The 25,517-nt window shown below is 38.9% G+C and overlaps 2 protein-coding genes across 4 annotated transcripts in view; one reads left to right on the forward strand and one right to left on the reverse strand.

The window, feature by feature from the left end:
- Positions 1-10,096, reverse strand: part of LOC130929537 (netrin-G1-like) — a 144,872-nt gene extending 134,776 nt beyond the window's left edge. For 2 of the 3 annotated variants that reach the window (XM_057856741.1, XM_057856739.1), the window contains exon 1: positions 9,972-10,096. The gene's annotated coding sequence lies outside the window, so the exon portion shown is untranslated. Of the gene's footprint in view, positions 1-9,345; positions 9,459-9,971 lie in introns of those variants that run through there. The other variant, XM_057856740.1, reaches the window with a different exon arrangement.
- LOC130929535 (collagen alpha-1(XI) chain-like) overlaps positions 1-25,517 on the forward strand; it is a 540,279-nt gene that overhangs the window by 168,112 nt on the left and 346,650 nt on the right. The gene's annotated exons all lie outside the window — the stretch shown is intronic.

Here is a 25,517-nt window from a genome sequence, read left to right on the forward strand (position 1 = left end):
TGTCATTTTGCATCTAGTTCTACATATATGTAATATCTATTACAGCCGTATGTGTCCGTATGTTTTTAGCAACTAGCAACTGGGCGTTGTATGAAGCAGCTGTCGGCAGTAGTCAGGTATTATTGTTTTTTTTATCTAGCGGCATGAGTTGTACATGATATTTACTCTCGGTCCGTTTCTCATTGCGTCCCGAAGACCGCGCTGACTGTGTTTTAGTTCTGCTTTACCTGGTATAATTCAATAATTGGAATTTGGATGTTTGTGAATCGTTCTCGAATCTTCCAAGTCCGAATCGCGAATAATCTAAGAATCGGAAATTTCGCGCGCCTCTATTATTTTGGTGTTTTGGAGTGACACTGATGGTTTGGTAAACTTGTTAGAATGTTCTTTATGCTATAGTTATCTGAATAACTCTTAATAGCTATTTTACTTTAACATACCGGCCACATTCGCATTTCGTTGTTCATGCATCATGTAACATTATCACACTGTACACTCATTCAGCATGTTGTTCTCTATTGTATTTTTATTTTAAATTGCCTTTCATCTGTTCTATGTGTTGGATTTTATCAAGTAAATTTTCCCCAAAAATGTGACTTACACTCCGGTGCGACTTGTTTTTTTTTGTTTTTTTTAACTCTTCATTGCGCATTTTAGGGCCGGTGCGACTTATACTCAGGGGCGACGTATAGTCCGAAAATACGGTATATGTTTGAAGTAATTGCTGAAAGGTTGCCTAGGTTGAGAACTACAGTGTATGACAAAAGTGAGTACACCCCTTGCATTTCTGCAGATATTTAAGTATATCTTTTCATGGGACAACACTGACAAAATGACACTTTGACACAATGAAAAGTAGTCTGTGTGCAACTTATATAATAAAGTTAATTTATTTTCCCCTCAAAATATAGCCATTAATATCTAAACCCCTGGCAGCAAAAGTGAGTACACCCCTTAGAAACTACATCTCTAAATGTCTAAATTGAGTACTGCTTGACATTTTCCCTCGAACATGTTATGTGACTCGCTAGCATTGTCAGGGTTGCTGCAGAGATTGAAGAGGTGGGGGGTCAGCCTGGTAGTGCTCAGACCATACGCCGCACTCTTCATCAAATTGGTGTGCATGGCTGTCACCCTAGGAGGAAGCCTCTTCTGAAGACGGTACACAAGAAAGCCCGCAAACAGTTTGCTGAAGACATGTCAACAAAGCACATGGATTAATGGAACCATGTCCTATGGTCTGATGAGACTGGCGAGCTTTCTTGTGTACTGTGTCAAAGTATCATTTTGTCAGTGTTGTCCCATAAAAGATATACTTAAATAACTGCAGAAATGCGAGGGGTGTACTCACTTTTGTGATACACTGTATCTAGTAATGTACACCTGAGAGTGGTCATTTTGAAGATTTTGATCTGGTTTCGAAGTGGACTCCCAAAAGGCTCATTTTAGGACTCGGTTTTTGATTCCCAAAAGACTTTGATCTTGCCAAACTTTACTTGGTCACAGTGATTTCTTGTTTGCGGTAAGTCTTACTCTAGTGAGCTTACTGAGCACAATACTATTATTTTGAATTTGCTTGTGGCAATTTCACTAGTTCGTTTTCATAATTTTCTGGACATGCCCAAAACAAAACTACAGAAGAACTTGAGCGCCTTCATTTGTATCAGCTGTTATCTGACACTGGTTTTGTGGAAACACAAAAAAAGCATCATCCTTTGGGATGATCAACTGGAGTGGTATCTTTAAAGTGCCTTATTGTTGGCCAGGTAAAGCATGTGTGCAAAACAGATCGACTGATAAGGGTTTTTCAGGACCGATACCGATTATTAGTAGTTAGAAGGGCCGATAACCAATTTCTGGAGCTGATACTCATTTGCAGTAAAAGTGTCAAAATTGGATAATGCAAACACTGAACTTATTTTAAATGCTTAAAGCATGTTTATTGAATCACACAAATAGAAAATAATAGCTCCAGAAGTGCCTGAAATTCCTAGACTCAGAAATGTCTCATGCAAAGTTGAATAAAAGGTTAAATAAATAGCTCTCTGAAATATCGCTTAAAAGAAAGCCCTGATGACCTTCACCAGTAGTTTGATGAGGATATAGTGTAAAGCGCTTTGAGGGCCTTAAAAAGGTGGAAAAGCGCAATACAAGTGTAACTCCATTTACCATCACTATTTAACCATTTAGAAGATTGGGTGTATTCTAGTGCAGGAGACGGCAGGCAGGAAAGAGAAGCGAGGCTGCATCTGAGCCAAAATAACCCAGTTTTGAATGGATTTTTTTCATATCCGTCAGTCCGATTTAAAAAAAAAAAAAAAAAAAAAAAAAAAAAAAGGCAGATACCGACGTAGAGTACATCAAATTTCCAAATATCGACGCCGATAATGGACTCAGCCGGCAACTGGTCTATCTCTACAAAAGACCTACATAAACTACACAACCTTGCTAAGCAATTCAACAAAAACTGCACTAAATGACGATGCAAACAGCGTAAATTCTTGACTCTTTTAACCAATCAGGAGTCAGCAGTGTCCATATACAGTTGGGCAAATAAGTATTTAGTCAACCACTAATTGTTCAAGTTCTCCCACTTGAAAATATTAGAGAGGCCTGTAATTGTCAACATGGGTAAACCTCAACCATGAGAGAGAGAATGTGGAAAAAAAAAAGAAAATCACATTGTTTGATTTTTAAAGAATTTATTTGCAAATCATGGTGGAAAGTAAGTATTTGGTCAATCCCAAAAGTTCATCTCAATACTTTGTTATGTACACTTTGTTGGCAATAGCGGAGGCCAAATGTTTTCTGTAACTCTTAACAAGCTTTTCACACACTGTTGCTGGTATTTTGACCCATTCCTCCATGCAGATCTCCTCTAGAGCAGAGATGTTTTGGGGCTGTCGTTGGGCAACACGGACTTTCAACTCCCTCCACAGATTTTCTACAGGGTTGAGATCTGGAGACTGGCTAGGCCACTCCAGGACCTTGAAATGCTTCTTACAAAGCCACTCCTTTGTTGCCCTGATTGTGTGTTTGGGATCATTGTCATGCTGAAAGACCCAGCCACTTCTCATTTTCAATGCCCTTGCTGATGGAAGGAGATTTTCACTCAAAATCTCTTGATACATGGCCCCATTCATTCTTTCCTTTACACAGATCAGTCGTCCTGGTCCCTTAGCAGAAAAACAGCCCCAAAGCATGATGTTTCCACCCCTATGCTTCGCAGTGGGTATAGTGTAATTCAGTATTCTTTTTCCTCCAAACACGAGAACCTGTGTTTCTACCAAAACGTTCTATTTTAGTTTCATCTGACCATAACCATATTCTCCCAGTCCTCTTCTGGATCATCCAAATGCTCTTTAGCGAACCGCAGGATTTGAGTCAGTCAATGGCGGTGGATTGTGTTACTGATAGTAGGCTTTGTTACTGTGGTCCCAGCTCTCTGTAGGTCATTCACTAGGTCCCCCCGTGTGGTTCTGGGATTTTTGCTCACTGTTCTTGTTATCATTTTGACGCCACTGGGTGAGGAGGGAGTTGAAAGTCCGTGTTGCCCAGTGACAGCCCCAAAACATCACTGCTGTAGAGGAGATCTGCATGGAGGATTGGGCCAAATTACCAGCAACATTATTTGAAAAGCTTGTGAAGAGTTACAGAAAACGTTTGGCCTCTATGACTGCCAACAAAGGGTACATAGCAAAGTATTGAGATGAACTTTCGGTATTGACCAAATACTTATTTTCCACCATTATTTGCAAATAAATTCTTTAAAAATCAAACAATGTGATTTTCTGTTTTTTTCCCACATTCTGTCTCTCATGGTTGAGTTTTACCAATGCCGACAATTACAGGCCTCCCTAATATTTTCAAGTGGGAGAACTTGCACAATTAGTGGTTGACTAAATACTTATTTGCCCCACTGTATCTGTGCCCTACACTTGCAAATAGCACCATGCAACTGCGACAACTACCCCATCTTCACTAACCCTGACAACTACCCCATCTTTACTAACCCTTTCTCAAAATCCCCCAAAACAACCCTATAAAGTTTCAAATACCTTCCCTTACAACTAAACCGTACACACTCTAACCCAGTACTTATCAAATAGTGGGGCTCTTATTTTCAGAGTGTGAACAGTATTTTTAAACCAAGCAAGAGCACACAGCAAAGAGCGCTGGAGAAATGCCAAAGTGTATGTAGCATTTGGCTTTGACTTTTAATACAGTAGAAGATGGGGAAATAGCATTAATTAATTAAAAAGATTAGACCTCGATCACATTGATAATCCGCTAGATTTTTTTTTCAGCAAAGCAATGCCAAATATTGCCAACAATCGTCCCGCTTTATTAGTGTGACATCAGTAAACCAGCGAGCGCTGTTACCATCATACTGTATTAGGTGGCATAATAAGTTGCTCAGTGCAAAATAGCAAAAATAAAAACTGTCCCTCTGTCCAATGACAATGTTGTTTTTGTTCTATTAAATTTAGTTTTTTTGGTCAAATGCTTTGACATATTGTTCTCATGAGTACACTTGCTATGCAATTTGAATTTATCATTATTTATTGATTTTATTAAATTTCATTTTTCCATTTTAAAAAATGTACCTTGAGTGTATTTTTACAGTTTGGATGTAACTTTTTTTTTTTTTTTTTTTTTTTTTGATACAGGGAAAGTGATGCGCTTTACGTCTTTTCTGTTACCAACAAAACAATGTTAATAATGTCATACTTTATTGTAAGTTGATCTATATTATTATTATTTTTTTAGTATTAAAAAGGGCACAATGTTATGCGGAGGTGTACTTATAATAATAATATTATAGACAAATGATACTATTTACAGTGGCGGCAGAGAGTTAGGGGGTCACGAAACGTTTCGGTCTTCCTGGGGGGGTGTCACAGAAAATAATTGAGAAGCACTGCTCTAACCCCAACCCTTACCGTACCTAGCGTTTCTCTCTCTTTTGCTAAACCCTAACATTTACGCTAACACAGGCTGTTCCTCAAACCTACACCTACAAAACAAACACTTACTTTCACTGTAATCTGCATATTATGATAAATATTATTATTACTGTATAATTACAGGCTTGCACACAGGGTATAATCAACCGTATTGCATTGATTCTTTTGCTGGAGTTCCACTTCACTTCCCAAATATTAAAACGCCACTGACACAAATTGAAATCTCAAAACAAATCAAGCACCCCCGTTGTGCAGCCATTCTGGCCGTGACTCATCTTTGTATGGAACACCTGCTTGGCTCGACAATCGATGCGTCCGTACCACCGCCGCCATGATGCCGGGGGACGGGCGAGCCAACAAGCTCCCGCTGCCCCCGTTGTCCAATATGTGTCGCGGTGGGATCAGTTGGCAGGCTCTATCATGTCTGTGTTGGCACACGTTTGTGATTGTGTTTCTTCTTTGTAGCCCCCTCAAATATCCCACAGCCGCATTCTCCTCTTCCATGTCTTCTTGTTTGTGTGAGTTGTAACCCTACTGAAATAGATCTAGGTATGCACTAAAAATAATATAAATACTGTGTATATTAGCTCACTTTCCATTTGCAAGGAAGGGTTTACAACCTGTAGGTTCCTGCTATCACGCTGCATTATTCACACACTGCTTCTCTCCATTGACCGCAAAAAATGCAGAGCACATCGCTGGCATTCATGTAACATTCATGGAACCACGGACAGACAGCACAAATAGTAAATACCTCAGGAGACTCTTTCACACTGGACGTCTTTCCCCCAGCTCATTGTCCAGTGTAAGGCACAGATGCGGGATTTTGGGACATTTAAGTTAACCTGCCAAATTGCTGGCTTTTGACGTAGTGACAGAGACAGACCGCCACCTGCCTGTCAGGGCTACAACCACCATATAAAGATGGGGAAAAAAGGCCTTTATGGTGAAAGTAGTTGCCACTGTCTCAGACACTGTTAGTGCTACCCATCGAATTACCTGAATGCGTCAAACTGCAAAACCTTGTCAAAGGTGCATAAGAACAGACTCCCTGCCCATGTCACTTTGTTACAAAAACAACTTTCACCATCCAACATCTTACCACAGATCTCAAAATGAATCAAATTATTTGACTGTTGTAAGCATGCACTGCAAGTACCACGGCAATTTTGTATATTTTAACCATCAAGAGTCTACAACAGTGTTTTTCAACCGGTGTGCCGCGGCACACTAGTGTGCCGTGAGAGATCGTCAAGTGCGCCGTGAGAAGTTATCCAATATCCCTTTTTTTTTTTTTTTTTTTTTTTCACATCATCAAGCGGAGTTGCAATAGGAAAGAAGGAGTTGGTAGAAGGTTGTGGTTGTGTGCAAATTAGCAAAGTATTGCTCTTGTTGTGTTCAAGAACTGCTTAAATTTCTAGTAGGGCTGCAGCTATCGAATATTTTAGTAATCGAGTAATCGACTGAAAATTCTATCGATTAATCGAGTAATCGGATAAAACTTTTTTTTTATAGGTAAAGAGCAATTATAAATATACATGAGAAAAAAAGACATTTACTGTAATCCATTAATGAACCATTTTAAGTCAATCAATGTCTTTATTTTCGATGTACATTGTTGAAAACAGCCAACAATTGCATCTAAGATGTGACTAGAAAAAAAAAATTCACTGCTTTCACTCAAAAAACTTCTAGATCTTATTAAAAAAATACATATTTCTTACCTAAAAATGTAATTACGCTTGATAACACACATCACTTGAAAGCTACGTGTTTTCCCCACGTGTTTCAATTTAATTTCCATTTGTGTCAAGCTATTTTTAAGTTTTAGTTAAGTTTTAAGTTAGTCTAAACTGTAAGTACTGGTACGATTTTGAGTTTTTGTAGTGTTCAAAATAAATGTATGATACCTTTTGTATTGTATTGTATTGTATTATTCAGTAATGACTACTGCTACTACTAAAACTGACATTTAGCCTTATTATGTTTTAATTTTACACCCTCATCACTCTACAGCGCTGTGTTTTTACAGATTAAATAAAGCCTGTATGTAAGACACGTTAGCCACGCATCGACAGTGGTCATAATCAATAGAAACTTAGCCCTCCGAAGGGCTAACGTTACGTGAGCGAGACAGTAACGTTATATTTATTAGCGATGAGAAGTCTACTGCTTAAAGATGGCTGCTGTTTACTAACCCTGCCCAGACATGGCCGAGTCTGTCATAATGCATCTAGTCTTAAATGCATGCGATATCTATGAGACGCATCGGACACTACCTGCTACCAAACTAGCATCATGTGGGCTTAGTTTTTAGCAACGTCGGCGTAGTTTGTAGCGGCTGTCGGCTGCGGTAAGTTTAAAAAAAAAAAAAAATTATTGCTTCTTCCTCTACGCACATGACGTCAGCGCATTGTCCCGCATTAAAAGTAGTCCGCGCAAAACGTGATGCTTAGAGCTGGCAAAATTAAACGATTCCTCGAGGTAAATAAAATTACTCGGATCAGTTTTTAAACTCGAGTTATTCGAGTTGCTCGAGTATTCGTTTCAGCTCTAATTTCTAGCCATCAGCCACCTTGCTGTCCGCGACAATATGGACCCCAGCACGTCTACTGTACATCATTTGATTAGAGTCGTCAAGTGTCAATATACACGAACGTGTCCTTTCCATTTTATCCATATGTGAGACCATCAGTCCTCCCGCTGTGTTTTATTCCAACACATTGTTGAGGACAGCAAGGTGGCTGATGCCTAGAAATCCGAGCAGTTCTTGCCCTCGTTTCCAAACAAGTCGATGGACTATTGTGTTCGCCTCCATGAAAACAGAGAAATAGGCAACTTTTTTTGAGAAACACTACAAAGGTAAATGAGAAAGCCCTCAAAGCCAGTTACCTTGTTGCTAAGCTTGTTGCTGAATCCAAAAAGAGATAATACTACCTGCCTGCAAAGCCATTGTCAGCAAGATGCTTGCCCCTGTTTCGATTAAAGACATTTGTAAAGTCCCCCTGTCTGACAATTCTGTGCTTAACTGCTATAAAAAATAAATAAATAAATAAATAAAAACAGAGAGACTAAGAGCTGTTGACAAAGATTCCTGCCAGGATATTGGCTTTGTGTTCATCTATACAGGCTCAAGTTTCACACCAAGTAAGTATAAATATTGAGAAATTATTTTATAATTAAATATACTGTACACAAAGTAATTTTTGAACGTTTTTGGTTTGTGGTGTGCCGCGAAATTTTTTCCATTGTAAAAACTCAGAGAAGGTTGAAAAACACTGGTCTACAACGCTGGAATGAATAGTAAAAAGAACACAAATGTGTGTCTATAAAATTGATTCTGAAAGCCATTTGCTATTAAATTGTGTAGCAGTGGAAAATACGGAAAAAAAAAACATTGGAACCATTTTGGGCCCCAGAACCTTAGGCTGAAAAACCTTACACAACACACAGTACGTCATGTGCTCAAACTAAAATTGACGTGCTGAGCGAAGTGATGACGACTTCCAGCCCATACACCCCCCCCCCCCCCCTCATGTTGAATCCGCAGATTTAACTGACACCATCAGTCACAAATACCAAATGGCAGAACTAAAAGTTGTAATCAATGAATGAATGAATGCCTTCTTAATTCAGCATTATCCACCTGGCTCGGAAACCGTTACGTTTAAACACAAGCTTGGGGAATTTGTCAAAAAATGTCTGCTCAAAACCAATATGACAGACTTCCTGAACAATCTCGGGTTTAGGTTCTTGGGCTTTTAATTTGTTCTGTTATGATAGACATGTCACCGACTTCCATGTCAGTCAATCACACTGGTTATTTTTTTAACCTCTTCCCAATTGGACATAATTCTTTGACCTTAAGCCCAGTCCACAGTAGATGACACTTTGATTAAAACAACATATATTTATATTTAAATACAATATGCTGTATATAGTGGAGTCAAAGAAAGTATCTGCCGATTGGGATTCTTTTTGGTGAATTATTCAAAGTGCATGGTGCAATTCACACCAAAGTGACTTTAGAGTGGATGGTTTTGAATGAGGACCAACCCCTAGCATTATATGTATGTATATATATATATGTAATATATATATATTATATTATATTACCATGGCGCATGTGTTTTTAAATATTCCAAGAATGTTTAGACTTTGTTATTGTTATTATTTATTTATTTATTTATTTTTTCTTTCAAATTTTATACTATGGCTACTGATCATGGAAGCAAAAGAAAAGTCCTATCCAATCCGACGTTGGTTAACAAACCGGTCAGTTCCATTTAAATGCATTTACTGTATCTTCTCAATGAACTCATCATGCGCAAAACATCATAAGGGAGCAACATAGCCGCAACGTTAATGAAATACTCACATTCAACAAGTTATCCACAGCCACGAACACGAATTTAGTCTTCTTTTTGCAACTTTTATCACATTTCCATCATTTTGTACGCGCGTCGCTCTGTTGAAGTGGACGCCGAAAAAACAGAGGTACTTTGGCGGTAAGGGTGTTTCTTGATTTCGCGTCGCAAAACAAGTGAAAGTATATATATATATATATATATATTTTTTTTTTTTTAATTGATTTGTTGAGAAGACGTTCGACACGATTGCTCAGCGTGTTGAACTGCAGAAAGAGAAAAATATTTTCAATCGGCGCTTCAAAAATTACACAGCAGAACTCTCTCCTTTTTCTTCTTTTTTTTTTAGTATCCGCCGGGTCCTAGAGGTAACACCGCCGTATTTTACTCGGGGAAATTATCTTAAAACTTAAATAAACTCATAAAGAGACGTCCGTGTCATTTTCAAAGATGATTTATTGCGTAATTACGCACCTATCAACACCGTTTTCGCTCCTCAGTGCAGCTGAGTCGTTAAAGTTAACGAGGCGGAGACGCTTTATTGCTTTATTTCAGGGCAAGTGAGGCTTAAAAAGGCGTGTAATTGCACGAATTTACACAAAAGTAGAGGGTGCAAATACAGGGCAATAAGTCTTACCTTCCATTAGAATAAAGATGATTCGCGTTCACAATTAATCCGGGTCCGAACAGGTGTAATCACTGAACGACCGCGTTGCGGAGCGAAATGCCGGGTGCAGCAGTCAGTGCTGGCTGGGTGGGCTTCACCCCCACACACCCCTCCCGACGAGGAGTCTTGGATGCCGTACTCCTCTTCATCCCCCGCCTCCTCCTTTTCTTCTGTGACAGGTCGCTAATAATGCCACACTGGGTTTGAGGGGTTCGGGTGGTCCCTCTGCCTTAATGTCCGAAGGTCACCCAGCTGTTGTCTGGTGTCACATATGTGATGTCTGTATAAACGCATGAGAGTGTGGACCAGACTTAAATTGCAGGCTCCACAACGTGTTACTAATGAGTGCTCATTGGCTTTAATGTTGTATTCTAGTGAACGACAAATGAAAATAGATCATTAAAAATAATTATTTAGTTCACGCTCATTATGATGACAGTTTACTATACTAAAATAATGAGAGCTGTTCTCTTACCATCCTGGAACAAGGAGATAAAAAGGGACATGTATTTTGTTAATCTTTTCAATTATTTTGTTACCACCTCAAATTAATTTACATTTTTTATTATTTTATTTATTTATTTATTTATTTTTGGGGTGCGTATAAAAGACAGACTGCCTTTAGGGCCCCTATTATTAGTATGTCATTGTGACTCAGAAGCCACTCAGTCAGAACATTTATTTATATCATCCAAATAATACAAGACAATATTATACATGATACAGAATATAAATCAAATTAAATAAATGGATGTAAAAAGGGTCATCCAAAGAAGCTACTTTAAGCTTTTAATAGGAAGCCCAGATGTTCATTGATATAGGCTATTTGCATCCTGAGACCATGCGGACATTAGATTTCAAATAGAAATGAGTGAGGGAAAATGCTTTGCAAAAGCAAAATGTTTGGGTCTCAGGAAGATTTATAATAAGGACAACATAGGAGTGGGCACACAACAAAAAAACTCAGCATTATGGTTTCATTAATAAGAATTAATGATATACATCAAGTATAAACAATAATAAAATAAGCAATATATGAATGAATGAATGAATGAATGAATGAAATTTATTGTCATTGTCATCATCATCAGTATCATTGACAGTTACAGAATGTGGGATAGTTTGGCCAAGAAAGAGAATCGTTGACAGTCCGAATAGGATCATTTAATCATTCAATAAGATAAAGTTAGTGATAGAACTCTGACTCAACATAAATAAAAACATAAAAAACATATGGTGGTATAAAAAAGTATCTGAACCTTTTGGAATTTATCACATTTCTGCATAAAATCACCATCAAATGTGATCTGATCTGTGTCAAAATCACACAGATGAAAAAAAAAGTACTTTAAGTAAAAGCACCCAAACATGTATAGGTTTTCATATTTTAATGAGGATAGAATGCAAACAATGACAGAAGGGGGAAAAATAAGTGAGTCATCACATTTAATATTTTGTGCCCCCCCCCCCCCCCCCCCTTTGGCAGCAATAACTTCAACCAGATGCTTCCTGTAGCTGCAGATCAGTCTGGCACATCGATCAGGACTTATCTTGGCCCATTCTTCTCTGCAAAACTGCTGTAATTCAGTTAAAATCCTGGGATGTCTGGCATGAATCGCTGTCTTTAGGTCATGCCACAGCATCTTAATGGGGTTCAAGTCTGGACCTGACTTGCCCACTCCAGAATGTGTATTTTGTTCTTCTATAACCATTCTGAAGTCGATTTACTTTTGTGTTTTGTGGATCATTGTCTTGTTACAGCATCCATCCTCTTTTTAGCTTCAACTGTCTGACAAACAGCCTCAGGTTTTCCTGCAAAACATCCTGATAAACTTTTGAATTCATTCTTCCATTAATGATTGCAAGTTGTCCAGGCAGAACAGCCCCAAATTATGATGCTCCCTCCACCATGCTTCCCGGTGGGGATGAGGTGTTAATGTGGGTAAGCTTTTCCATTTTTCCTCCACACATGACGTTGTGTGTTTCTCCCAAACAATGTAACTTTGGTTTCATCAGTCCACAAAATATTTTGTCAAAACTTATGTGGACTGTCCAAGTGTCTTTTTGCGAACATTAAACAAGCAATAATGTTTTTTTAGACAGCAGTGGCTACCTTCGTGGAGTCCTCCTCCACCGTTCTTGGCCATAGTTTTGATGTGTGCACAGAGATATTGGACCGTGCCAGTGATTTCTGTCAGTCTTTAGCAGATGCGCAGAGGTTCTTTTTTACCTCTCTGAGTATTCTGCGCTGAACTCTTGGCATCATCTTTGGTGGAGGGCCACTCCTTGGGAGAGAAGCAACAGTGCCAAACTCTCTCCATTTGTAGACAACTTCTTTGACTGTTGATTGATGAACAACTAGACTTTTAGAGATGGTTTTGTATCCTTTCCCAGCTTTCTACAAATCAACAATCCTTGATCGCAGGTTTTCAGACAGCTCTTTTGACCGAGCCATTATGCACATCAGACAATGCTTCTCATCAAGACCATTCTTACTAGGTGTGTGTTTTATAGTGGGCAGAGTAGCTCATCAGTGATTGGGAACGCACCTGACTTAAATTGTTTGGTAAAAATTGGTTTCACTTGCTCTTTAAGTCTCCTTAGGCACATGGTTCACTTACTTATTTTTCCCCCTTATGTAATCTTTTGCTTGCTATCCTATCCTCATTAAAATATGAAAACCTATAAATGTTTGGGTGGTTTTAGTTAAAGCAGACCCAGTTTTTGCATCTGTGTGATTTTGACAAAGATCAGATCTCATTTGCTGGTGACTTTATGCAGAAATGTGAGAAATTCCATATGGTGCAGATACTTTTTCATACCACTGTATGTTGCTTGGAGTTGACTTTTAAGTGTGATGATGATGAGGATGGATTTAAATGAAGTTCTTTGTTCACAAAATGGCTGTTCGAACACACAGGATTGAAATCAAACAAGAAAAACAACAAAAAATAGCAAATAGAAGACGATCTGTAGTTACAGTGCCAACAAATGACTCAAATGCACAATACGATTTACAGAATACTTAAAGCAACACGAGGTAACTTTTCAACCTTTATAAAATATTTTCATAACATTTGTGATATGTCGACTGACAAGTAGTTGAACGACATCTCTTTTATATCTTGAGGGGGTTTGTATGGCTTTCACCAGCACTGATTAACTTTGAGGAGGGAGACAGGAACCCTGCCACACACACACACACACACACACACACACACACACACACACACACACACACACACCCAACTGAACTCGTCAGCGCTGACCGGTTCAGGTGGGTTGGTGGGGTTAGCCACACTAAAGCTACATCTACACTAGGACGGATAATGGCCTTAAACGTGCAATTAGTTGGACGATACAGCATGTCGGCTACACTAGTATTCCTGTTATCTGGATTAGTTGTTAGACGGATAATGTAGGCGAGTAATATTACCCGCCGCTTAATATGGACTGCTGTCTCCGTACAACAATCGGATACTAAGGAAGTGATGTCATGCCGTCGCCATTTTTAGTGCGGCATGACAACATCGTAAAGAATGGAGGCGGACGATCACGACGTGGCATTCCTGCTCCTCTTTTCTTTTCCACACATTTTTCTTGAATTTATAGTCCTCCTATCACGGATGACACGGAGATGAGCGTTTCTTTACAGAGCTCGTCTCCCGCGTTGTCTCCGATCAGCCAGCTGCGGGGCTAGCCCCTCCCATCTCAATGCTGACCGAACAAGAGTATATAAAAATGCTTAGAAGAACATTAAATCCTGAAAAGGGACCTGCGTGGTACACCCAGTCAGAGAGGCGCGCGATCAGTTTTTTTCCATGAGATTTCTGTCTGTCAAAACTGCCGCCACTTCCGGGATCACAACTGTTATGCACAAGCACTCCTGGTTGCGGCTTCCAGAAAATATACGCAGCAGCACACCATATGCTTCTATTTGTTATTTTCCAAGAACCTAGTCCATACTGACTTTGGCTTGAAGTCAAATCAAGGGAACAAAATCAGTAACTTAAACTCACTAAAATTCATTCTGTCCCAGCACAAATTAACATTAATGCATGGCAACAGTCTAGCTTCGATCTGAATATAGGCCCTTTATTCACAAAAAAGCTGATCAAGAGCAAGAAGGAACTAGTATTTAATTTGAATTCAAATTAAAAACAATGGCTCTGTCACCATAACTGCCTCTGAGGCTGCCATCACACCTTTGCTGTGTTACAAACACTTTGCTCTTTTAATTGATTTGTAACCACTTTAAATGAAATGAAACACATGTACGACTATCAAGAAGTTATAATGATTTTTTTTTTCTTTTTTTATTGTTGTGATTTGGGGGTTTGTGAGAGATTTGAGAATGCTGCTTGAATGATTACACACGCCTCCTGAGAAAAAGTGCTTAAGCTTGGAGGGACTGCTGCTCTTGACATTTCCATTAACTCCTTCCTCCTGGAGATGTCTTCCACAGAGACTCGTTCATGACTCAGCTTGCCTGTGTTGCTTTTGAATTTATTTAAAAACTAACACACTAAACAAAACATATGGTATATGTACAGATATATATAATGCAATTGGAGGAGAGTCGAATCAAGATACAGAAACAGTAAATGAAAACTTACTCCAGCAGTAAAAAACAGACACAGCACAAACAGATGGAAGTAAATTTACAATGTGTGTCTCAAAACATCCAAATCAAAGTTGTTTGTCCATTAAAAGCTATAGCTTCGATAAGAGGCCATTCACTCTGAACACGTACTGTAACCTCTGCAGGGGCGACGTATGGGGTGAAAAGTGATATTGATTCTAAGGACAAAGAAAATTAGAACATTAGGTAATCGTCTACAAATTTAAATATTAATCATTATAATTTTAATAGTAATAAAACGAAGGGTTTCTTTTTGTTTTGTTTTTGGCAAAACGTAAACACCCAGAGAGCATATGTATTGCCAGCGCGGTGCTGCAGAAATGTTTTCAAAACAAAAACTGGGTTATCAAAAGAGGAAAGAAAAGAAAGCAAAACAGGAGAGGGGTAGAAAAGGCCAACAGGATGTGACAAAGTACTTCACAAAGGAAAGTTGGTGTCTTGTCTCAGTGTAGTGCTGAAAATTAACCTGTTATCTTAACCCACTCCAGCCCCATCTGGAACCTTGCGATGTCTATCACAAAGCTCCGAAGCGAGGCCCCAGCTCACTCCGTAAGAAATACGGTATTTCCCGGCCTCAATGAGCGACATTCATCTGTTTAAAAACATGAATTCCAAACAATGATGGCATTTTTTTTTGGTATCCTACAGATTTTTAAAAAACGGCTTGAATCCAGTTTGTCAAGAATTTATTGAATTTAGTTTGTAATCAATTGAATTTAGTTTGTTAACAAGTGAAGGGAAAAGGTACCGCTCTCGCACACACCATATTATTGTTTGCATTGGTCTAACACATTTATCTACAGTTACTATAGTATAGGCAGACTTCACTCAGTGCCCTTGACACAGTAAAGTTAATCACCTTATCGGGGCTCCTGAGGGGGAAAAGGAAAAAATGGTACCAATTCTTGTAGGCACCGTCTAACTGTTTGCATTACCCGAACACAAGTAATATAATTAACCAGGGAATAGTATCATTTCTCATATTTACTGTAGGACTGCACCTAATATAAAATAAATAGCACACCATAGTTTAATGAAAAGCAGCATAGATACACAACGACATCTTATCATAGAAGCCCAACATATATGCGTCCCGAGCAAGATTGACGCACCAAAACTTGCATATCAGTTCTGCAAAGACAAAGCGCTCTTTGTCCTAAAACAAGTAGACCCTTCATGGATAACAAAGTTGATTGCGGGCGCTTGAGACGTCAAGACCAGCGTAGGTCGCGGTGGCAACCACGTCCCATCCGTGCACGAACATAAGCCGCCCAAAACCACCCAAAGAGGGGAGGACCCAAAAGCAACGCCTGGACACACCTTCAGCCAGCCCACTACACCGCGGACTTAAAAAACACTGGACACTGAGATAAGACAGATTTTGCTGCTCGGAAACATGTAGCCTTGTTTTGGATCCAGAATTGTCCTTCCGTCGTCTGTTTTTGCCTTGTTTTTGACCATTGTCGACGAATAAATTGTCAACCTGCTTTCGGCGAGTCTTTTTCAAACTTTTGGTACATGGAGTCAGTACAAAGGGTTAACATCAGAGATGAACGCGCGAAATTCCGCCCTCCCAGTTGGCGCGCGCGAAGCAGCATCGGCAGAGCGGCACTTTGTTTGGCTGTCGCTGTTTCCGTGTGGCTTGACTGGGGAGGCAGATTTCAACACAAGGGACCTCGCTTCGGAGCTATAGCCTATAGTGGAGCTCGCGTGTTTCCAGATGAGGCTAAGCCTATCCATAATGAAATACTGTAATTGTTTGCTAGCTAGTGTTTGCTCCACTTTTAGCATACATTTAATCGGTACAGCAGGCAAACCCTTAGCAAGCTCGTCATACTAAAACCGTTGTATACTGTATATTGTACTGTATACTATAGTATAGTTAAGTTAAAAAAAACATTCTAAGTCATTCATTATGGTATTTGCTTTGAGAATATTTCTAATAAAAATATATAAGGATTGTAAAAGATGGCCTTCTGTACATTTCTTATAGATGATATCAGTCTATTCATTATTGCTCTATATCAGTCTATTCATCATTGCTCTATACGCTGTATGTTTACATAAATATATTTTCATCTTAAATTAATGCAGAAAATGCACAAATTCGTGTGTAAAGATTCACCAGAATGCAGGAAATGACATAGTTGATACTCTAAATTTGTGTGTGTGTCCCGGCACAGGTGGTGGGGCCCAAAGTGATATCTTTTTCATGGGGCCCAAAATCCCTGGCAGTGCCACTGAACCTCTTTAACGAACTACATGCCATTCTAGCCGGTCTAAATCCTGAATGTAGAAACACAATTCTTTCTTCTTCAATTAACTTGATCATGTTATATTATCAAACAAGGACTGTGAGGCACTAATCTGTGGTCACGACCGCCCCCTCATTTTCTATTTAGCCTACAAATGTTATAATTGCTGCTCCACATGCCAAGAATAGGAAGAATTTATTATTGGGATTTCCTGCATGGTAATTAAATGGACCCATAAAGAATTAAGAATCCATTAGAGCATCACGAGGAAGATGTAGGTGGAGGGAGCTTGTAGTAAACAATTACTTGTTGGCAGTGGCGCTTCTAGACTCAGGGTGTCAAACTAATTTTTACTTCATCATAGTAATTTTTCACTGTGCAGGGATGACACAGCGTTTTAAATGAAGTAGGCATACAGTACCGTATTTTCCGGACTATAAATTGAACTTTTTTTCATAGTTTGGCTGGGCCTGCGACTTAAGCTAGGTTCATAATGCAGGTCTTAATGCACAATTCCGATTTTTTGGTCATCTTGTTGCATCGACAGTATTCATAATTAATAGAAGCCTAGCCCTCCGCAGGGCTAATGTTACATTAGCAAGGTACAGTAATGTTGATGTTATTTATTAGCGCTATGTTAATTTAATTTTACCTTATCCCGAATATCGCTTCTCCGCTCTCGGAGTAAACGGGGACCGGTGGACCGGGGGCAAGGCAGGCCGGTCGCGCGGTGGTGCTTGGCCCGGGTTTCGGGGGTGCAGACGCGTTGGCGGGGCCGTGTGGAGAGTGGGCCGGTCGGGGAAGCAGTGTTCTCCTTGGTCTACAGCTTGAAATCCTCCACACCTTTGACATTTTCTGCCTTTTTTAAAAATAAAATTTTTTATGCCTTTCTCTTCGCTTTCATCGGCTTCTTTATCAGTACCTCTACACAGTTTTCATGCATGATAGAAATCAAATATAACCGCCGCCTCTCCCTTCTTCCTCTACGCAGGTGACATCAGCACGTTGTGCCGCATTAAAAGTAGTCTGGGCAAAACGTCATGCTTACCGCTGGCAAAATTAAACAATGCCTCAAACAATTTTTGAAATCGAGTTCCTCGAATTATTCGAGTAATTGTTTCAGCTCCTCTAGATACAGTATAATGGGGGTTAGAGTTGCGGATAATGACTTTTTAACCAATAATCGATATCCTGATATTGTCCAACTCCAAAAATCCAATTCTGATATCAAACTGATACATGCGGTCATGGACTTCATGTATTTTGGCTAATTCATGAGTTCATAATTCATTATTTTCAATCATTTATGGTTCATTTAATTTTTGCACCATGAATGCAAATGGTCTGCTCAAATAACAAATCCCAACCATCTTAGTTTGGAGACCAATCATGGCCAGTTAGGCCAATATGCTAAGTTGTGATGAGCCATTGTACAAAGACAGTGGCTTCTACATTCACTTTGAAGGCAATACGCATATTGGCCCAAAGCCGATATTGTAAAACCGATGTCGATATTATCTGATATCATTTTTAAATGCATTTATCAGATAATATTGGACACGTCTAGTGGGGGTTCTCGGAATCAATTTAAGGGTGCTTGAGCAACCCCAAAATTGGGCAAAAAACACATGCAAATGTGTATCCCTCGACTTCACAGATTTCATCAGTAGATTGCTAGTATACAGTACATTAACTAGAATTGGAGTCCTACATTCATTTCTTTCACTGGCATCTGGCAGCTGAAACAGACACATTGAGTGTCCGATGCCAAAGGCAAGGTGAGGAGATGAAAAAGTCTGCAGCAAATCCTGTTGCAAGCATTAAGTTTTGTTTCATATATCCACCGTGACCGGCTAACGCCTTCTCTTTAGTAATTTCACAGGCGGGATTAGAGACATGAAAGACCCCATCGTCATGACATCATCCCTCTACCAGAACCTGAAAACAATCAATCTCACACGATATATATATATTTTTTTTGTCGGTTTCATCCAGCCTTTTGTGACGAAAGAAGTTTGGTCTTGGTGTTCAGTGGCTGGTGTTCTTTTGAGCACAGCTGTTCTTCCTGTTCACCAGATTTAATGAACAAAGAAGTGGTGCTTTTACTGCTTTTATTTTTGTGGGTTTCTAATTTCTTCATTTATATTTACATATGGCTTTGCTTTGAATGGTGTGGTGCATTTGACGTTATATTTTTGTGCTGTTAAATGCTTTTATTTTGGTAAATTAGAGCTAATGTGTGCTGCGTGAATAAATGACATAGCATTATGAATGAATGAATGAATGAATTTATTGTCATTGTCATCATCATCAAAATCATTGACAGTTTCAGATTGTGGAATTTTACCCGAAGGAAAGACGAAGACAGACAAAGGAAAGACGGGAAAAGCAGATGCTTATCGATACCCATCCCCCATCAGCCAGGGACGCACAGACAGCATATTTGTGTTACAGTCCAGTCATAATCTTCACATTTCGTTCGTTCATTAGTTCTCCTATGGCTGGTGGTGTGAATTTGAGTCGGTCATTGACCCTATTATTACGGTGGGGCAAATAAGTATTTAGTCAACCACCAATTGTGCAAGTTCTCCTACTTGAAAATATTAGAAAGGTCTGTAATTGTCAACATGGGTAAACCTCAACCATGAGAGACAGAACGTGGAGAAAAAAAAAAAAAAAAAAAAACAGAAAATCACATTGTTTGATTTTTAAAGAATCTATTTCCAAATTAGAGTGAAAAATAAGTATTTGGTCACCTACAAACAAGCATGATTTCTGGCTGTCAAAAAGGTCTAACTTCTTCTAACGAAGTCTAACGAGGCTCCTCTCGTTACCTGTATTAATGGCACCTGTTTTAACTCATTATCAGTATAAAAGACACCTGTCCACAATGTCAGTCTGTCACACTCCAAACTCCACTATGGCCAAGACCAAAGAGCTGTCGAAAGACACCAGAGACAAAATTGTAGACCTGCACCAGGCTGGGAAGACTGAATCTGCAATAGGTAAAATGCTTGGTGTAAAGAAATCAACTGTGGGAGCAATTATTAGAAAATCGAAGATATACAAGACCACTGATAATCTCCCTCGATCTGGGGCTCCATGCAAGATCTCACCCCGTGGCGTCAAAATGATAACAAGAACAGTGAGCAAAAATCCCAGAACCACCTAGTGAATGACCTACAGAGAGCTGGGATCACAGTAACAAAGGCTACTATCAGTAACACATTGCGCCGCCAGGGACTCAAATCCTGTACCGCTAGACGTGTCCCCCTGCTGAAGCCAGTACTCATCCAGGCTGGTCTGCGGTTCACTAGAGAGCATTTGGATGATCCAGAGGAGGACTGGGAAAATGTGTTATGGTCAGATGAAACCAAAATAGAACTTTTCGGTAGAAACACAGGTTGTCGTGTTTGGAGGAGAAAGAATACTGAATTGCAGCCGAAGAACACCATACCCACTGTGCAGCATGGGGGTGGAAACATCATACTTTGGGGCTGTTTTTCTGAAAAGGGACCAGGACGACTGATCTGTGTAAAGGAAAGAATGAATGGGGCCATGTATCGAGAGATTTTGAGTGAAAATCTCCTTCCATCAGCAAGAAGAATTGAAGCATTGAAGATTAGACGTGGCTGGGTCTTTCAGCATGACAACGATCCCAAACACACAGCCAGGGCAAAAAAGGAGTGGCTACGTAAGAATCATTTCAAGGTCTTGGAGTGGCCTAGCCAGTCTCCAGATCTCAACCCCATAGAAAATCTGTGGAGAGAGTGGAAAGTCCGTGTTGCCCAATGACAGCCCCAAAACATCACTGCTCTAGAGGAGATCTGCATGGAGGAATGGGCCAAAATACCAGCAACAGTGTGTGAAAAGCTTCTGAAGAATTACAGAAAACGTTTGGCCTCTGTTAATGCCAACAAAGGATACATAACAAAGTACTGAGATGAACTTTTGGTATTGACCAAATACTTATTTTCCATCATGATTTGCAAATAAATTCTTTAAAAATCAAACAATATGATTTTCTGTTGGTTTTTTTTTCCACATTCTGTCTCTCGTGGTTGAGGTTTACCCATGTTGACAATTACAGGCGTTTCTAATATTTTCAAGTGGGAGAACTTGCACAATTAGTGGTTAACTAAATACTTATTTGCCCCACTGTATTTAACTTTGCTGTTGTTGTTGTTGCATTTTATTAAGTTCATTCTTTCAGTTTGTTTTTCTTGCTCCAAATGGCTTGCTAGCTTACCTAGAAGCACTAGTTTGGGAAAAAAAAAAATTGTGAACAAAAAAAAAATGTTGTCGTTCCAAATACAGTGGTACCTCTGCATACGAAGTTAATTCGTTCCAGGACCTTGTTTGTAAGTCGAAATGTTCATATGTCGAGCATTTTCCCATATGAATACATTATAATTCCATTAGTTCGTTCCATAGCCCTACAATAAATCCTAAATGAATTCTTGGACAAAAAAATTAAGGATTCTAATGAATCCTTAATTCCTGTAGTAATGTAATGAATCGGGTTCTAATGTGGTGGATTTGTTTTGCGGGCTGTAAATGAACCCACTGCGTGGTTGACGTGACAGTGAGCAAGGTGCAGTAGAGATTTTACTTCCTCTTTTAATGTTCTGTTGTTGCTGGCGTCAACTGTGGCGGACAGTAGGTGTGTTGTGTTGCACGAGTTCTGAAATAAATTATTAAAAACCCGGCGAACCTGGCGATTTCATTGGCGATTTTACCACAATAATAATTGTCACCTTCGGTGGAGGGCCGTCGAGATCGTAGACATTCTACGGCTGTATTGTCGAGCCAGTTCACCGACGTGCACATAACGCTCATATTTTTCTATCATTTCCATCTTAATTTCAATGGTAGGCGTCACCTTTTTCATTTTTTTCACCCATATTGATTTCTCTCACAAGAAAGTCCACTTACAGGAAAATAAACTGCGGCGCTGTCATAAATCGTCGTATTTCAAGCATGTCGTCAGATGTAGAAACAAATGGCAAGTCAAATTTGATGTCGAAAAGATCATGTGTCCAAGCAATCGTATGTCGAGGTACCACTGTAGTTCTTTAAGACGTTGATCATATTTTTGTGATACAACTTTGTCCACAAAACATTGCATCTCTTTCTCCTTTTGATATTAGGAGATTTGATCCTACAATTTTGAGTCAAAGCTAAAACACTAGTAGAAATACGTCTATGTGTGTAAATTATGTGAAATTTAACACTTCAACAATCACATCTGCGTTATGTAGTTAGTATAGCACATTAGTTTAACACATTGCTTCTCAAGTATTTTCTGTGACGCCCTCCCAGGAAGCTGTAAAAGTTTTGCTCCCCCAACTCTCAGCCACAACTGTAAATGATATAATTTGCGTATAAATTATAAGTCCACCCCTGCATAACATTATGTCCTTCTAATATTGAAGAAAAAAATATATGTCAACTTACAATAAAATATAGAAAAGACTTAAAGTGCATAACTGCAAAATAAAATTTAAAAAGTCACATCCAATCTGTAAAAATAAACTCAAGATATATTTTTTGGACCATTTAATTGTGAAAAATAAAAATTTGACAAAATCAATAAATAATAATAAATTCAAATAACCATTTGACAGAAAAAACAAAAATTTGAATAGAACAAAAACAATAGTGTCATTGGACAGAGGGACAGTTTTTATTTTTGCTATTTTGCACTGAGCAACGTGGTATGCCACTTTATGTGATGCCAACAGTGCTCGCTGGTTTACTGATGTAACACTGCGAACCAAAGCGGGATGATTGTTGGCAATATTCGGCATGTCTTGGCTGAAAAAAAAATCAAGTGTGGGGTCTAACGTTTTCAAGTGACATTTGATTTGGTACCTGCTGACCGCCGCAAACATTTTTAGACACGAACTGGTCTTTTCTAATCTCCCATTGTATTAAAAGTCAAAGCAAAAAGCCAAACGCTACATACGCTTAGCCATATTCCCTCATCTTAGCTCTTCATATCTCCATTGCTCTTTGCTGTGTGCTCTTGATTTGTTCAAAAATACTGCATGCACTCTGAAAATGAGAGTGCCACTGCCACCCACTGAGTGGATGTGCAATAGGGCTGCAGCTATCCATTATTTTAGTAGTCGATTAATCAATGAACTAGTTAGTTTGAATAATTGGATAAGGAACATAAAAAGTTCAAATACCTGGGCTGAGCCTCAAACGGTATAGGAAATGAATAAATGAGGATCTATGTCCAACAAAAGAACAACTGGCTAACTTAAATAGCAAAAGTCTGCTAGCTTAAAGGGTATAAAATGCTAACTTTTTTTTTAATGCTCTTAACAAATGGTTCAGACTCATATTCCCACAAAAAACGGCTAAAAATACCTATACATTAAATTACGAATGCATTAAAAAACATTAGCCCAAACAAAAACTTAGCTTACGTTGGTCTTAACAGGGAGCAGTTGGATTCAGCCATGTGAAATGAGGCAGACCAGAGGGCAGTGTAGCCACCCGAATCGATAAAACCAAATGTAAACACTTTCAAAATAAACCATTACAACGCCACTTTAATTAAACGAATACTCAAAGCAACAAAATTTAATTTGAATATTTTTTTCTAATCGAATACTCGAGTTAATCGATTAATCGTTGCAGCACTAATGTGCAATTACACTTTATTCTAGTATGGCAAAAAGTATGTTCCCCGAGTTCACATGCGCCACCCCCGGCATCGCTTTGCACTCACCTGGGGGGTCCCCGCCCCACTATTTGAGAAGTACTGGTTTAACACATGATGAAAAATCTAACATGCTTGACAAAATATACTCTCATGAATAGAAAATTCTGAAATGGTGATGTTTCATCTGTAATATTGATCACTTGTGGATACAATTGAATTTAACAATCCAAAAACATACCGTTAGCGTGGTACTAAACCCCAGTATGTTTCAATGGTTGGTTTTCTTCCTATCTGAGCCTGTTACTTCTTATCTGACTTGATAAAAATGGCTTTTGCATCTGTGCATGACCATACACGCAGAAGATAAGCCACTGAGTCTAAAATCGAAATGTTTGACTCATTCTTATCGACATTGGTACAGCCCTGCTGATCATTTCGCAGCAAGCTTGGTACCTCTCACTCCGTGTCTGTTTTCAACACAAGAGTGCCGGAGAAATGAGTGTCAAGTGTATATTCTTACACGTTACATTAACATCATCCTGGATGTGTCCCTAAAGGTATATAGTAAATAGGTAAAATAGTAATAATAGTTGTTATGGTGCCACAATTACATGTTTGATCTTCAGACATCGAGGAGTAGAAGTGAGCATTGTCTGTTTAACATCAAACCCATCTATAATTTACACCAGCTCTGTCACCTTCAGTGTTGTTAATCTTACTTTTAAAAAGTAATTACTTTTCCAAATTACTCCCAAAAAATTAAACTCCAAAAAAGTGATTGAGTTAGTACCTCAGTTACCTCACTGTAAGAGTAATTAGTTACTCAGCAAAGTAACTGATGTTTTTTGATTGATTGATTGATTTTTATTTCGAGCAGTAATAACAAAAACAGCAAGAATAGGTAAAACATAACAACAATACCAGTAGTGTTGATTACAACAAAAATTAATAACAAATACATAGATACGTTGCTCGAAAAGGAGTGGGAAGAAGCCAAGCTTTTTTTGGGTCCCACCCCCAATTCACTCCCCAAAAATTCAATGTGAATACAGTCACTTCCCTACATTATCATCATCATGTTACTTTTCATGTTCTATTACATTATACATTCTATAACTGCTTCACCTCAAAGAAGTGATTGAACAGATTTTTTCATTAAAAAAAAAAACCTGCCGAAGCTGCCGAAAGTTTAAGATGACGCTCACTATGCTAAATGCATATGGTAACGAGAACGCAAATGCTATGCTAACGCTCTGAGCCACCTAGCCAATCATCATTGCGTTTCCTACGCCATCACAACCCCCTACCCTTCTCCGGCTCTGCTTTCTCCCAGTGACAAAAACAGTCAACTCGCGGTTCATTCAACCAAATTGTAGTAACGCGCCCGTCACATCCTCAGTAACGGTAACGGCGTTGCAAAGATGGGAAAAGTAATTAATTAGATTACTCACGACTGAAAAAAGTAACGCCATTATTAACAACACTGGTCATCTAAATGGCTTATCCCTACAGGTTTTTTTTTTATTTTTTTTTTTTTAAAGATAGTGTATTATCGTAAAATTATTTGTACTCCTATTCAATGTCTGGTTTTAAAGGGATCCACTGATAGAAACATTTGTAGTTCTTAAAAGATAGACGTTATAATGAGTTAAAATAATTTGATATGAAAACCCCCCCATGATGTTTTCATTTTTATACAATTTGTAAAATTAGTTTAACTGGTAGGTTGCCATTGTTGTTGACATTGCAGGGTGGTGGCGTCACATGGTTACGCTGCAGGGCATCCAGAGTATAACTCTAGCGACATAAACATGCCATCTGTTCAACCCTTTCAATTTGAACCCAAGAGGAACATTAATGAGCATGACAGCACTGTTGATATTTCATGAAACGAGCAGCAAAAGCAAAATGAACAGGAAACACGGGATGAGACAAGAGAGGAG

This window comes from Corythoichthys intestinalis, chromosome 14 (assembly GCF_030265065.1).
Source record: "Corythoichthys intestinalis isolate RoL2023-P3 chromosome 14, ASM3026506v1, whole genome shotgun sequence".
Taxonomy (NCBI): Eukaryota; Metazoa; Chordata; class Actinopteri; order Syngnathiformes; family Syngnathidae; genus Corythoichthys; species Corythoichthys intestinalis.